Source organism: Bos indicus, chromosome 21 (assembly GCF_029378745.1).
Source record: "Bos indicus isolate NIAB-ARS_2022 breed Sahiwal x Tharparkar chromosome 21, NIAB-ARS_B.indTharparkar_mat_pri_1.0, whole genome shotgun sequence".
NCBI classification, from domain to species: Eukaryota; Metazoa; Chordata; class Mammalia; order Artiodactyla; family Bovidae; genus Bos; species Bos indicus.
Window position 1 is genome coordinate 44752749 of NC_091780.1, and position 12024 is coordinate 44764772.

Consider the following 12024-nt stretch of genomic DNA (forward strand, 5'->3'; position numbering starts at 1 on the left):
CAGGGCAGAAGAGAAGGCTGGTGAGCCATCAGTCAGCCCACACTGACGGGGGCAGCCCCATTCTGCCCCGCTGGGTCTGAGAGCACCACTGGAGCAGACAGTATCTTTGGTGGGCAGCCCAGAAGCTAAGATGTGACTGGAGCACAGCGAGAAAAAAAACTTTAAAAACCAGTGTGACCACACCCTGGGAATAGACAGATCAACTAGGTTCAGAGCCATTAGCCTGGAGGCAGGGCAGTCTGGGAGCTCCTGTTGAATGTGAGCTGAGCTCATGGGTTTCTCCCTTTAGCCTGTGCTTCCAGCAGAATGCAAATACTATGGCAAGGTTACTATGTGTCAAGCCCGCGGAATGGAGTGGACAGCGTGCTCACTGCAGCTCAAGATGCAGTGCAGCCACCACCTACCCTAAACCCTTCATGCAGATGAACTCATCAGCCCTGGTGACAATCAAATGAAGGAGGTGCTGCTGCTGCGGCTAAGTCGCTTCAGTCGTGTCCGACTCTGTGCGACCCCATAGACGGCAGCCCACCAGGCTCCCCCGTCCCTGGGATTCTCCAGGCAAGAACACTGGAGTGGGCTGCCATTTCCTTCCCCAATGCATGAAAGTGAAAAGTGAAAGTGAAGTTGTTCAGTCGTGTCCAACTCTTAGCGACACCATGGACTGTAGCCTACCAGGCTCCTCCATCCATGGGATTTTCCAGGCAAGAGTACTGGAGTGGGGTGCCATTGCCTTCTCCATAGTATATGATAGCAGTACCATTTTACTGTTGAGGAAACAGAGTCATAAGTAAGTAAAGTGTTAGTCGCTCAGTCGTGCCCGACTCTTTGCGACCCCATGGACTGCAGCCCACCAGGCTCTTCTGTCCATGAGATTTTCCAGGCAAGGATACTGGAGTGGGTTGCCATTTCCTTCTCCAGAGGATCTTTCCAACCCAAGGATCGAACCCGGGTGTCCTGCACTGCATGCAGATTCTTTTACCAACTGATCTCCAGGGAAGCCCTTGTAGAGTCATAGAGGAGTTAAACAAGGTTACACAGCTAGCAAGAGGCAGAACCTGAATTCAAATCCAGGCAACTAGACTCCCGAATCCCAGCTCTAATTGTCACACTCTACCACCTGTCTCCCAGGGCAGTGTTGCAAAGCTCCCACTTGTTAGGTGTTGCAAAATTTCTGCTAGACGTTGGTGAGCAACCCTCTGGCTTTGTGGCCCGCCGCAGAGCCCAGGGAGTGGCCCTCCTGCCCCCTAGAGCTGATGTGGAGAGGGCCCTGGCTCTGGGCACTGCTCCAGGGATCTCTTCCAGGAGCTTGGGGTTCACTGCCACTTCTGACTAGCAGAGTAACATGAGTCTTGACTCTGCCCAGGTAGCCTGGGTCTGTCTATCTAGGGCTTCAGACCTGGGCTGGTGTCCCTCTCTCCCTTGGCCGGATTATTCCGATTACCCTGGAAGCACAGATGTTTAGTTTATGGGACATAAAGACAGAGCCAGTTCCTTCACTGAGCATCAGGCTCCCCAGGGCTCTGCTTAGACAGCCACTCAGGAAATTGGGGAGGGGGGCTCAATCCCAGAGCTGCTCTGAGGAGGCAACATCCATAGGGTGTTACTCTACTTTCCATTTGCATTAACACTGATTAAATCAAACACTTAGCTATTTGATTAAGAAATGTCTCAGACAGATTTTCCTCCTTCCTCACTTACTGATCACATACCTGGCCACCTTCCAAAAGAGATCTGGTCTTTGTCTTTTAAGATTTGTATTCTGGCAGGTTGAGTTTTATCGAATGGGATCAACACCATGACACCAACGTTAAATTGCCTGGTGCCTGTGCTGGCTGTTTCCCATCTGTCCCTCCAGATCTCACTTCACACTTCTCCAACTGCTCTGTGTGACCCAGGGAACTGACCTACAGGGGGCCATCAACGGGTTCCTGTTCTTCCGGCTTTTGTTGAGTCCACCCAGTGGTCACTGGCAGTAAATAAGTAGGCAGGAGATGAGATAAGTCAGTGGGGTTGTCTCCCTGGCTCCCCTCCTGCCAGGCTACCGTGGATTATCTGTGTCCCTCTACTGAGGCCACAACTCATATAGCCCAGTAACCACTGATAGTTATAAACTACCCCCCGACACTTAATAGCTTAGCTCTGTGGGCAACTCATCTCTGTCCCACATGGCGTAAGCCAGAGCAGCATGCCTAGGGTTGGAGAATCCACTTCCAAGATGGCTAACAAGTCAGTGCTGGTTATGGTCTGGGCGAGCTTAGTCAGGGCTGTCAGCGGAGGTAGCAGTTTCCCAGGTGGGCCTCCACTTGGGGTTGTTAAACTTGCTCCCAGCAAGTGTCCAAGGGAAAGGAAATGGAAGCTTCTAGTCTTTAAGACCTGGGCCTGGAAACAGCTATACAAACTTCTGCCAGGTTCTGTTGGTCAAAGCAGTTGCAGAGGTCCCTTTGATTCAAGGTGAAAGACCACAGACCCCCACTCTTGATGAAAGGAGTATCAGAGAATTTTATCCGTCTTTAACCCACCACATTTTGTAAGTGCCCCTCCTATGGCTACCCACTCCAAGATCCACAGCCAGTCCCTCCCTTTCTCCATGAGGGTGTGGAGCAGCTAGCTCCCCATTAGTGTTCATCCCAGGGTTCTACAGTTTCCCTGGTTTGATTTCCCTAAACTCTGATCACACATTTCTAACAGTCTCTTTATTAAACTCCTCCTCAAAACATCCAGTTGCTGTGTTCCCAGGTATCTGGTGGGATCCTGGCAACATTCCTCTGCAAAGTTCCCACTTGCCCCCCACAGGTATATCCCCTGAAACCACCTCCTTAAGACCTTTCCTGCAAACTCCCACTAGCCCCCAAACTTCCCACACTCCGTCTGCTTCCTGCTTTACCCAGTGCTTTCCTTCTGGCCCTGGGAGAACTCTGCTCAGTCATTAACTGCACAGACGTATCAAAATAATTACTGCCTTCCTGCTTCCAGGGTGCTCCTGGCTTCCTATCCACCTCACCCAGAAAAATGTTAGCACTTTTATAGAACTCTATAGTCAAATCTAAACCCAAAGAGAAATCACTAAAGACAGATATTTGTGACCCTCCAGTTAAGCCAATAAAGGACTCCTCCTGGTCAAGCTAGGCTTTCAGATCCCCTCAGACCACACTGGCAACCTCCAAACCTTCCTGCTTTCAGCCTCCCCTAGATGTTTACCTTGACCTAGGGTCTCCATGCAGAGCTTGAAGATCTATTTTCCTTTCTTTGACTTTTTCATGAGGACTCTCATGCTTTTAATGTGGGAACTATAACTGATAAATTCAGAGCCAGGGCAAAAGGGCATATTTATTGCTCCAATGCCTCGTTTCATTCAAAGACAAGTATAGTTCTAGCAATTGAGAAGGAACAAAGGTTCTATTTCTATGACACTGTAAAAGATAGCATTTTCTGGATTCTTATCTGGAACTCTGATAGTTACGGTATCTGCCATGTACTTAATCAGCAGAGCCGAGAAAAGCAGCACTAAACTATTTCTAAAGCACTTTCTCATCTTCTATTACTTCTAGAATGTCTTTTCAATATTTAATTCATTGACGAAATATTTTTTGAACACTTGCTATATGTGGCAGTACTGGGAAGAATGATGAACAAAAACAGATGGACGAGAAGACACATGACTCAAAGAATTCCACAAATAAATCTAAGATAACACATTGCAATACCAGTTTCCTTGTAATATGACGGTGTAGAGAAGGGAGATATTGATAATCAGTCAGGTCAGAGATAGGTATCTGTCAGCCTTAAGTTCCACCAATGCTCTTGCCCTCTACCAAACTCAGCACTGCCCAGGGGATAAGCTGAAACGAAAGCGTTAGCCCTGCTGCTTGTAGCCCTGAGCTGCTAAGTGCTTAAGACCTCCACCTACAGCAGCCCTGTCAGGTCCCTAGTCCAACACACCCACCCTTTGAGATATCAGGAACCCTGGGCACCACTCCCGTCAGTGGCAGGCATATGGAGTCCATCCTGGTAAGAGGCTTCTTCCGAAGCACAGTGAAGTTGCACCTTGTCAAGGTCTTCCTCATGATGTCTACCTGTTGCCATGTTAAGCTGCCCAAGGTCTCTCATCCAAGCAGCCCCTACCCCATTATCTGAGATGCCTCAGGGGAATGTTGCCAGAGATGCCAGTGGCATATTGCCCAGGTCTTTTTTTACATTTTTTTTTAAATTGAAGTATAACTGACTTATAATGTTATGTTAGTTTCAGGTATATAGCAAAGAGATTCAGTTATACATACATATATGTTCTTTTTCAGATTCTTTTCCCATATTGCTGTTGCTGTTTAGTAACTAAGTCATATCCAACTCTTTGTGACCCATAGACTGTAGCCTGCCAGGCTCCTCTGTCATGGAATGTCCCAGGAAAGAATACTGGAGTCTTTTCCCATATAGGTTATCATAAAATATTGAATAGAATTTCTGATGCTATACAGTAGATTCTTATCTATCTTATATATAGTAATATGTATATGTCACTCCCAACCTCTCAGCTTATCCCTCCCTGCCTCTTCCCCCCAGGTAATCATAAATTTGTTGCCTACACCTATGACTCTATTTCTGTTTTGTAAGTAAGTCCATTTGTATCAACTTTTAGATTATATAAATGTGATATCATATGATATTTACTTCACTTAATAATATGACAATATATAGGTTCATCTATGTTGCTATAAATGGCATTATTTCATTCTTTTCCATGGCTGAGCAATATTCCATTGTGTGTGTGTGTGTGTGTGTGTGTGTGTATACACACATATACACCACATCTACATCGTGTGTGTGTGTGTGTACATATACACACATATACACCACATCTACATCCATTTGTCTGTCAATGGACATTTAGGGTATTTCTAAGTCTTGGCTATTGTTAATAATGCTGCCATGAACATTGGGGTGAATGCGTCTTCAAATCAGAGTTTTCTCTGGATATATGCACAAGTCCAAGTCTTTAAAGAACTGGGCTTTAACCTTCCCTTAGTTCATGTGCAAATGGAAGTCTTTCTACCATGAATCTGGGCATTACTACCCTGATATTTAGTTTTAGTTGCTCCTCTCCTCATAGCTAATTATGGGTAAAAGTATACATTTAGGCAGTACCCCAGGTTCTCTGGGCCCATGTTCATCCTGTCTTCTAAGGAGAGCCAGGTGCAGTGGGCAGCCCACAGGGATTCTGTGTTGCCCAGATACTGCCTGTGTAACTACAGCAGGTACTCCACCAAACCCTGCCCTTCCCTGCTCCTCCCTGCTGGTGTGTGCACAATGTGTGTCTGCCTCACAGCTGAGGCCTACGTGCTAGGATGAATGTTCCCATCTGAGGATGCTAGTCTGGTGAGGCAACAAACCATCACTGAGAGAAACATGAGTCAAAGTTGGATTTAAATGCTGGTGCTGCCACTTACCAGGTATGTGCTTGTGGGCACCATCCTGAAACAGCCTTGGTTTCTTCATCAACCAAAAAAAAAAATGAGATAATCATTTCCACCTTCCAAGAATAAATAAAATAACAACCACCCTAGGACACTGCTGGGAACCCAGAAGGTATTTGACAAATATCACTTCTGCTTCTGTTCTGACACATCTGCTACAGCCAAAGACCCTCCAGCTAAGGCAATACTCAGCCATCTGCCTCAAGACTAAAGCAAAGGTGCCGATTATGAAAAACACACTCCATTTGCTGAAATAAAACACACTTCCCCAGAGTGAAGGATGGCATCCTGAACACTTTGGAAGCAGAGAAGTCAGATCCCACAAAGAACACCAGGGCGTGAGCTGAGTTAGGATTGCAGGTGCAGCTGGATGCTGGAGTGGGAGGCCTGCCAGATCTAAGTTGTTTTTGTTGTTCAGCCGCTAAGCCGTCTGACTCTTTGTAACCCCGTGGACTGCAGCATGCCAGGTTTCCCTGTCCTTCACCATCTCCCGGAGCTTGTTCAGACTCAAGTCCATTAAGTCAGTAATGCCATCCAACCATCTCGTCCTCTGCTGCCCCCTTCTCCTTCTGCCCTCAATCTTTCCCAGCAACAGGATCTTTTCCAATGCCAGATCTAAGAGATTCTGTTAATCCTGAGGGAGCAAGTGTGGATATGGGAAACATTTTGGATACAGTGGGCCCACCGCCCTAAAATGCTGCAGTGACCTTGACTCAAGCCAGCCAGTCCATGCCCACCCCCATCCCGTGAAGAAAATGATGGAACGGCACAGACAAGGACCCGACACTCCTGAAATGGGTGAGCTAGTGCCACGCCACTTCTGGGACCAGAACAGGATCTGTGAAAGCGTCTGACGTCACTAACAACACTGACAAGTGGGCCTTGATGACTCTCCAAGCTGAGTCCAGAGGGAAAGAGCCTCCCTCTGCCTGGCTTGGAAACAGGCGGCGAGAGGCAGCATCCTCTGGGGCTCAGCACAGTGGGCTGGCCTCTGGAGCATCTGAATCAATGTGTGTTGTTCTGTGCGCCCAGACTGCCTTTCCTTGGGTGACCTTGCTGCCAGCAGCGTCTTTGTTAGCGCATGGACTTTCATCATATTCAAAAGAGTCTACATTTGAAAGAAGTTAAGCTGAAGGAAGCTGGGAAAAAAGGATTCAGAGAAGGCCTGCTGGGATAGCACAAACCTTCAGCCAAGGGCCCGAGTGGATAGTTCGCAGAGGAGGCTTTTTCTCTCACACACACTTTTCCAAAAGCAAGGCTCACCCGAATCACCATGATCATCGTCACCATTATTGAAAGTTGACCATGTGCCCAGAACTCTCCAGAGCATATCACATCTCTTCTGGAATTTAACTCTCACAACCACTCTGTGAGGTAAGTGTATCTCTATTATCACCAGCCCCAGGTCATTCTTGTTAATAACTGATAAAGCTGCAATTCTCAATTTATGAAGAGTAATGAAGAAAAGGGCTTCCCTGGTGGCTCAGTGATAAAGAATCCACCTACCAATGCAGGAGATGCTGGTTTGATCCCTAGATCAGGAAGATCTCCTGGAGAAGGAAACAGCAACCCACTCCAGTATTCTTGCCTGAGAAATTCCATGGACAGAGCCTAGCAGGTTATAGTCCATGCAGTTGCAAAGAGTGGGACACAACTTAGCGACTAAACCAACCAAACAACAACGAAGAAAAGTATAGCATCTTCAAATTAGAGTCCCCTCAGGATAAGGACTTCAAAGTTATAGACTCTAAAGGGGTCTTCAAGCTGCCCTAGTCACTCCCTCCAGCTTCCTCTGTTTCCAAGGGCAGGAAGGATGGGTCCCTAGGCCCTCAGTGAAACATCACCTCTTTACTGTGCTCTTCCCTGTCGGCACACACTGTAAATTATATTCGGGAGGTTTTCAGTACTGCCTTCTTATCCTATCTTCTTATATATATATATATATATATATATATATATATATATAATTTAATTATTTGCTTATTTTTGGTTGCACTAAGTCTTTGCTGCTGCATGTGGACTTTTTCTAGCAAGTGGCAGCTACTCTTTGTTGAGGTACATAAGTTTCTCACTGTGGTGCCTTCTCTTGCTGCACAGTATGGGCTCTAGTCCCACAGGCTTCAATAGTTGTGGCATGCAGGCTTCGTTGCTCTGCGGCATGTGGAATCTTCCCAGACCAGGGACGAAACCCGTATCCACTGCAGTGGCAGCCTAGACTCTCATCCACTGCACCACCAGGGAAGTTCCTTAATCTCGTCTTCTTATTTAGGAAGATCAGAGCAAGATCCAGCCCCTTGTATGACCTGTGATTCACCTGTGCCCCTTGCTCAGAAGAAAACCACACTGGATTTTCTGCTTTGCTGTCACTGCCTTAAAATTCTTAATAAAATTTTTAACAAGGGATCCTGTATTTTCATTTTGCAATGAGCCCCACAAATGTCATAGCTGACCCTGGACAGAGCTTTAGGATTAGGGCAGGGAGAGGCAGCCATTCAAACCACAGTGAGTGTCTTGCCTGCACCCTCTTCTCATAAGTGGGCTTCCTGGTTAGAATACTGCATGTGATAAAGCGCACTGATGTGCCCCCCTTCCAACAAATGCAGATGAAATAGTTACTTGAAATGTGTCACTATGACAAGTTCAGTAGTAAATGTGTTTTTTCAAAAATTTAACTGTATGGTACCTGGTTTCAATTGCTAAAGACAGCCACCATCTCTCCCAGGTTTTACTTGATTTCATAAAAACCACAAAGAGCTCGCCACCTTTTCCTCATCACTGCTGAGTTCAGGAATTTCAAGTGTACAATCATAGCAATTATCACAATTTTGCGCAGATTTCCACAGCAAGACAGAGGGTCATAAGGAAGAAAAGGAACATTGTTTGCTGTCCAATTATGACTAGCATGTACGAACAGGACTAGAAGCCCTGATGTCAAAAACTCTTGTGTTGATCCTACCCTAGGCTTCTGGACATGCTTTAACAGATAAAGAGACAATAAGCCTAAATCGTTTTCCTAGGGCTGTGATCTGGAGAAGGCAATGGCACCTCACTCCAGTACTCTTGCCTGGAAAACCCCATGGACGGAGGAGCCTGGTAGGCTGCAGTCCATGGGGTCGCAAAGAGTCAGACACGACTGAGCGACTTCACTTTCACTTTTCACTTTCATGCATTGGAGAAGGAAACAGCAACCCACTCCAGTATTCTTGCCTGGAGAATCCCAGGGACGGGGGAGCCTGGTGGGCTGCCGTCTATGGGGTCGCACAGAGTTGGACATGACTGAAATGACTTAGCAGCAGCAGCAGCAGCAGGGCTGTGATCCCCTGAGATAGCACTTGTTTTTACCCAAAAACAAAAAGGAAAATATGAATAGGGAATCTGTTTGTGGAGACTTAGGGTCGGGCATGACTGAGGGACTTCACTTTCACTTTTCACTTTTCATGCACTGGAGAAGGAAATGGCAACCCATTCCAGTATTCTTGCCTGGAGAATCCCAGGGACGGGCGAGCCTGGTGGGCTGCCGTCTATGGGGTCACACAGAGTCAGACACGACTGAAGTGACTTAGCAGCAGCAGCAGCAGCAGGTTCCTCCAAATCTTAAGTTCATGGCACTTAAAAATATGTCAGCAATATGAACCCAGGTAGATGTAAAATATTAAGTAAAAAAATAAGCAGAGTTTCCAAGATTTTTAAAATGAGGAACCACAGGACTTCCCCGGTGGTCCAGTGGTTAAGAATTCATCTTCCAATGCAGGGGCTGTGGGTTTGATCCCTGATTGGGGAACTAAGATCCCACATGCTGCGGAACAACTAAGCCTGCGTGCCGCAACTGCTGAGCCCCTGCATCCAACTAGAGAGAAGCCTCCACGCTGTACCAAAAGATCCTGCATGCTGCAACTAAAACCAGCACAGCCAATAAATAAATATTTTCAAAATAATTTAAAAAAGAAGCCACTATTTTGACAGGTCTATTAACCCCTCCTCGCCACACATACCATTTTACCTCATTAATTCAAAGCCCAGAGATTTTCCTTCTCTAGGTTTGGTGCTAGAATAGCTGACACTTAGTGATATTTATTCCAAGGCACCATTCATTCATTCATTCCCTCATTTACTTACAAGGTCAAGTCAAAACATGTGGTCTCCTGAATAGGCTAATAGTTTAGCATCCCTTCCACCAATGTGCTTTTTATTGTTTGTTCAGTGTCTGCTTAGTGGAGGTGGGGAAAGCTGACTTTACATTAATAAAAAATGAAAATATCTTTGTTTATAACCCACATGTCAGCTATTCTCTCATCCTCTGAGTATTTTCAAAGCAAAACTCCACTTGCAGAAGAGCATTGGTAAGCGATGTAATTTACCGACACATTTGAAATGGTGATATAGAAAGGCATTTACATTGTACAGGAGACAAAACTGTGCTTGAAAAATCCCAATACCACATGTGTAGGATGATATATGTTCCAGGTAGACAAAAGAAAAATGTATTTAAAATAAACCTGCTCCTTTTGTCCTCAACTTTTTCTTCTAACTCTTGCCCTCACTCACCTTCCTGTCTTCAAAGAATCTTTGATATGTCGATAGAATTAGTGGATCCTTGGTTAATCCAGCCAGTATGACCAGGAAGCCGAACAAAAGCAGGAAAGTCGGCTCTAGTGAGCGAAGACCAGCATCTCAAGGTGGCTACTGAGTCTGTATTCTCCTCCCCTCTCCCAAGCATCTCTACTCCCGTGCCCAGCTACACCTACTCTCACACCTGCCTTCAAGAAAACTTACCTCCCCAGTGGCCCACATACCCCAGAAAAGCCAGACACTGGCACACTCTCTTAGTCTAACTCTAAAGGGATGCTACCCATCTCATACTTGCCTGGATTTCCTCCATCGGGGTCCAAGGACCCAGGGCCCACTCTGAAATTGCTTCTGTAAACTAGATGGATGATCCTCTCTGATGGGTCACCCTTATCTGGGATCTCTTCAGTAGAAGGCCTCCGGCAAAAAAGATCGTAAGTTCTGGAAACAGAAGATAGGGAGTTAGAAGCCCTTAGGACTCTGGGTACCAGGGAGAAAAGGTCCCTGATGTGGCCTGCAGAGAGGGGAGGGGCATATAAGAAGCCAAGGGGAAAGTTCCCGCTAATAGACCTGCAGCAGGAGCTGTTCGAATTTCTACTTCTCCCTCTTTCTTTCTGTTCCAGAGCTCTTCTGAAGGCCCTCCTGGCATGTGCAGAAGTGCATAGTGACAGCTTCTTGCTCCCCTTTACTTCTTGCACAGTCTTCTCTCCTATCCATAGAGACGGCTACTCCTTAAGCAGTTTTGATAGAAAACCAACAGTGATGACCTAAAAACAAAAATCATTAACTGAGCCTCAGAATGATGGAACATCTCCAGAATGAGACACACAAAATCCTCCCCTCAGGTCATGTATATTGAATGGGTGTTACTCCCAGGCTTTAAATTATTTTAATATGCCTTTCAGGTCACTTTCCTCTCTGTATAAGCCCCGTACTGAACCATTTCTTTCTGTCATTGTTACTACCATTGCTGGTGCCCCTGAACAGCACTTAGAGCTGCCCTCTCTGCCCAATCTCACATTCTGGGTGGAGAAACAGGGAATACAGTAAAACAGCAACAACAAACCCAAATAGGATAAAGGGTGCAAGTGTCCAGAAACTGTTGCAGAAAGAAAGTAATAGAGAAATCAAGAGGAGAGAGAGCTTTAACCAGAGGCCCACAGAATAGGAGAAGCATTAGAAGCAGAGGTTAGTGGTGCTGATTGTAGACAAAAGGCAATTCTACTCAGGTGAAAGTGAATTCCTCAGTCCCAACTAGTCCGTTCATTCCAAGTGAAAGGGCTCAAGACAGTGGTGGTCCTAGACACGTTGGGCAACTGGCTCTGATTCATAGACTTTGCCAATTTCCATGGTGCCAATACTCCTTCTGTGGCCTGTTTCACGCTACCAACTTATGACTTAACACAGAGTTGTAAAGATACACACAAAGTTGACTGTGGCCAAGCACGTGTAAGTTGGTTCAATCACACTACAGGGGCAAGACCTCTGATACCTACTGCTTAAATTTAATCAAGTTCCACCAGCCCCCAAATAGCACTTGTCAAGATGGAGATGTACTTACACAAAGCACCAAGCAGCTACATCAAAACCTGATGTGCTGCCTTCATACATAGAATAGAGAATATGACTTATCTGTAGCTCTGCAATTCCCTGACTATTGTTTGTAATTCTCTGGTCCACCTCTAGTCTTAGTAAGTATTCCCTTCTGTAAAGGACAGGACATATTATCAGCCTCTGCTCAACCTTTTGGGCTAGAGAGAATGCGTACCAGCCCAATCTATACTGTTACCACCATTGCCGTGCCCCCTGATAGCACCTCCCCAACTTCTGTCTGGATGTGCCTAACAGCAAGGTGGTCACATACTAACTATATCCATTCACAGTGCTAAAATGGTGACTTGGAGCCTCCAGTCTGGTAACCTATACTAATAGAACTCCTAGAAGTAAATATACTTCAAGACCCTCTGAACTCAAAGCTGCTTTTTTGCTG

General features: G+C 46.0%; 1 long non-coding RNA gene across 6 annotated transcripts in view; it reads right to left on the reverse strand.

Annotated features, from left to right (window-relative positions):
• The window catches only part of LOC139178224 (uncharacterized), a 353724-nt gene that overhangs the window by 83780 nt on the left and 257920 nt on the right, over positions 1-12024 (reverse strand). For 4 of the 6 annotated variants that reach the window (XR_011562652.1, XR_011562654.1, XR_011562653.1 and 1 more), the window contains 2 exons: positions 10605-10801; positions 10333-10475 (listed from right to left, as the gene is read on the reverse strand). This is a non-coding gene — a long non-coding RNA (uncharacterized lncRNA). Of the gene's footprint in view, positions 1-5441; positions 5485-10332; positions 10476-10604; positions 10802-12024 lie in introns of all 6 variants that reach the window. The other 2 variants (XR_011562655.1, XR_011562656.1) reach the window with 1 other exon arrangement.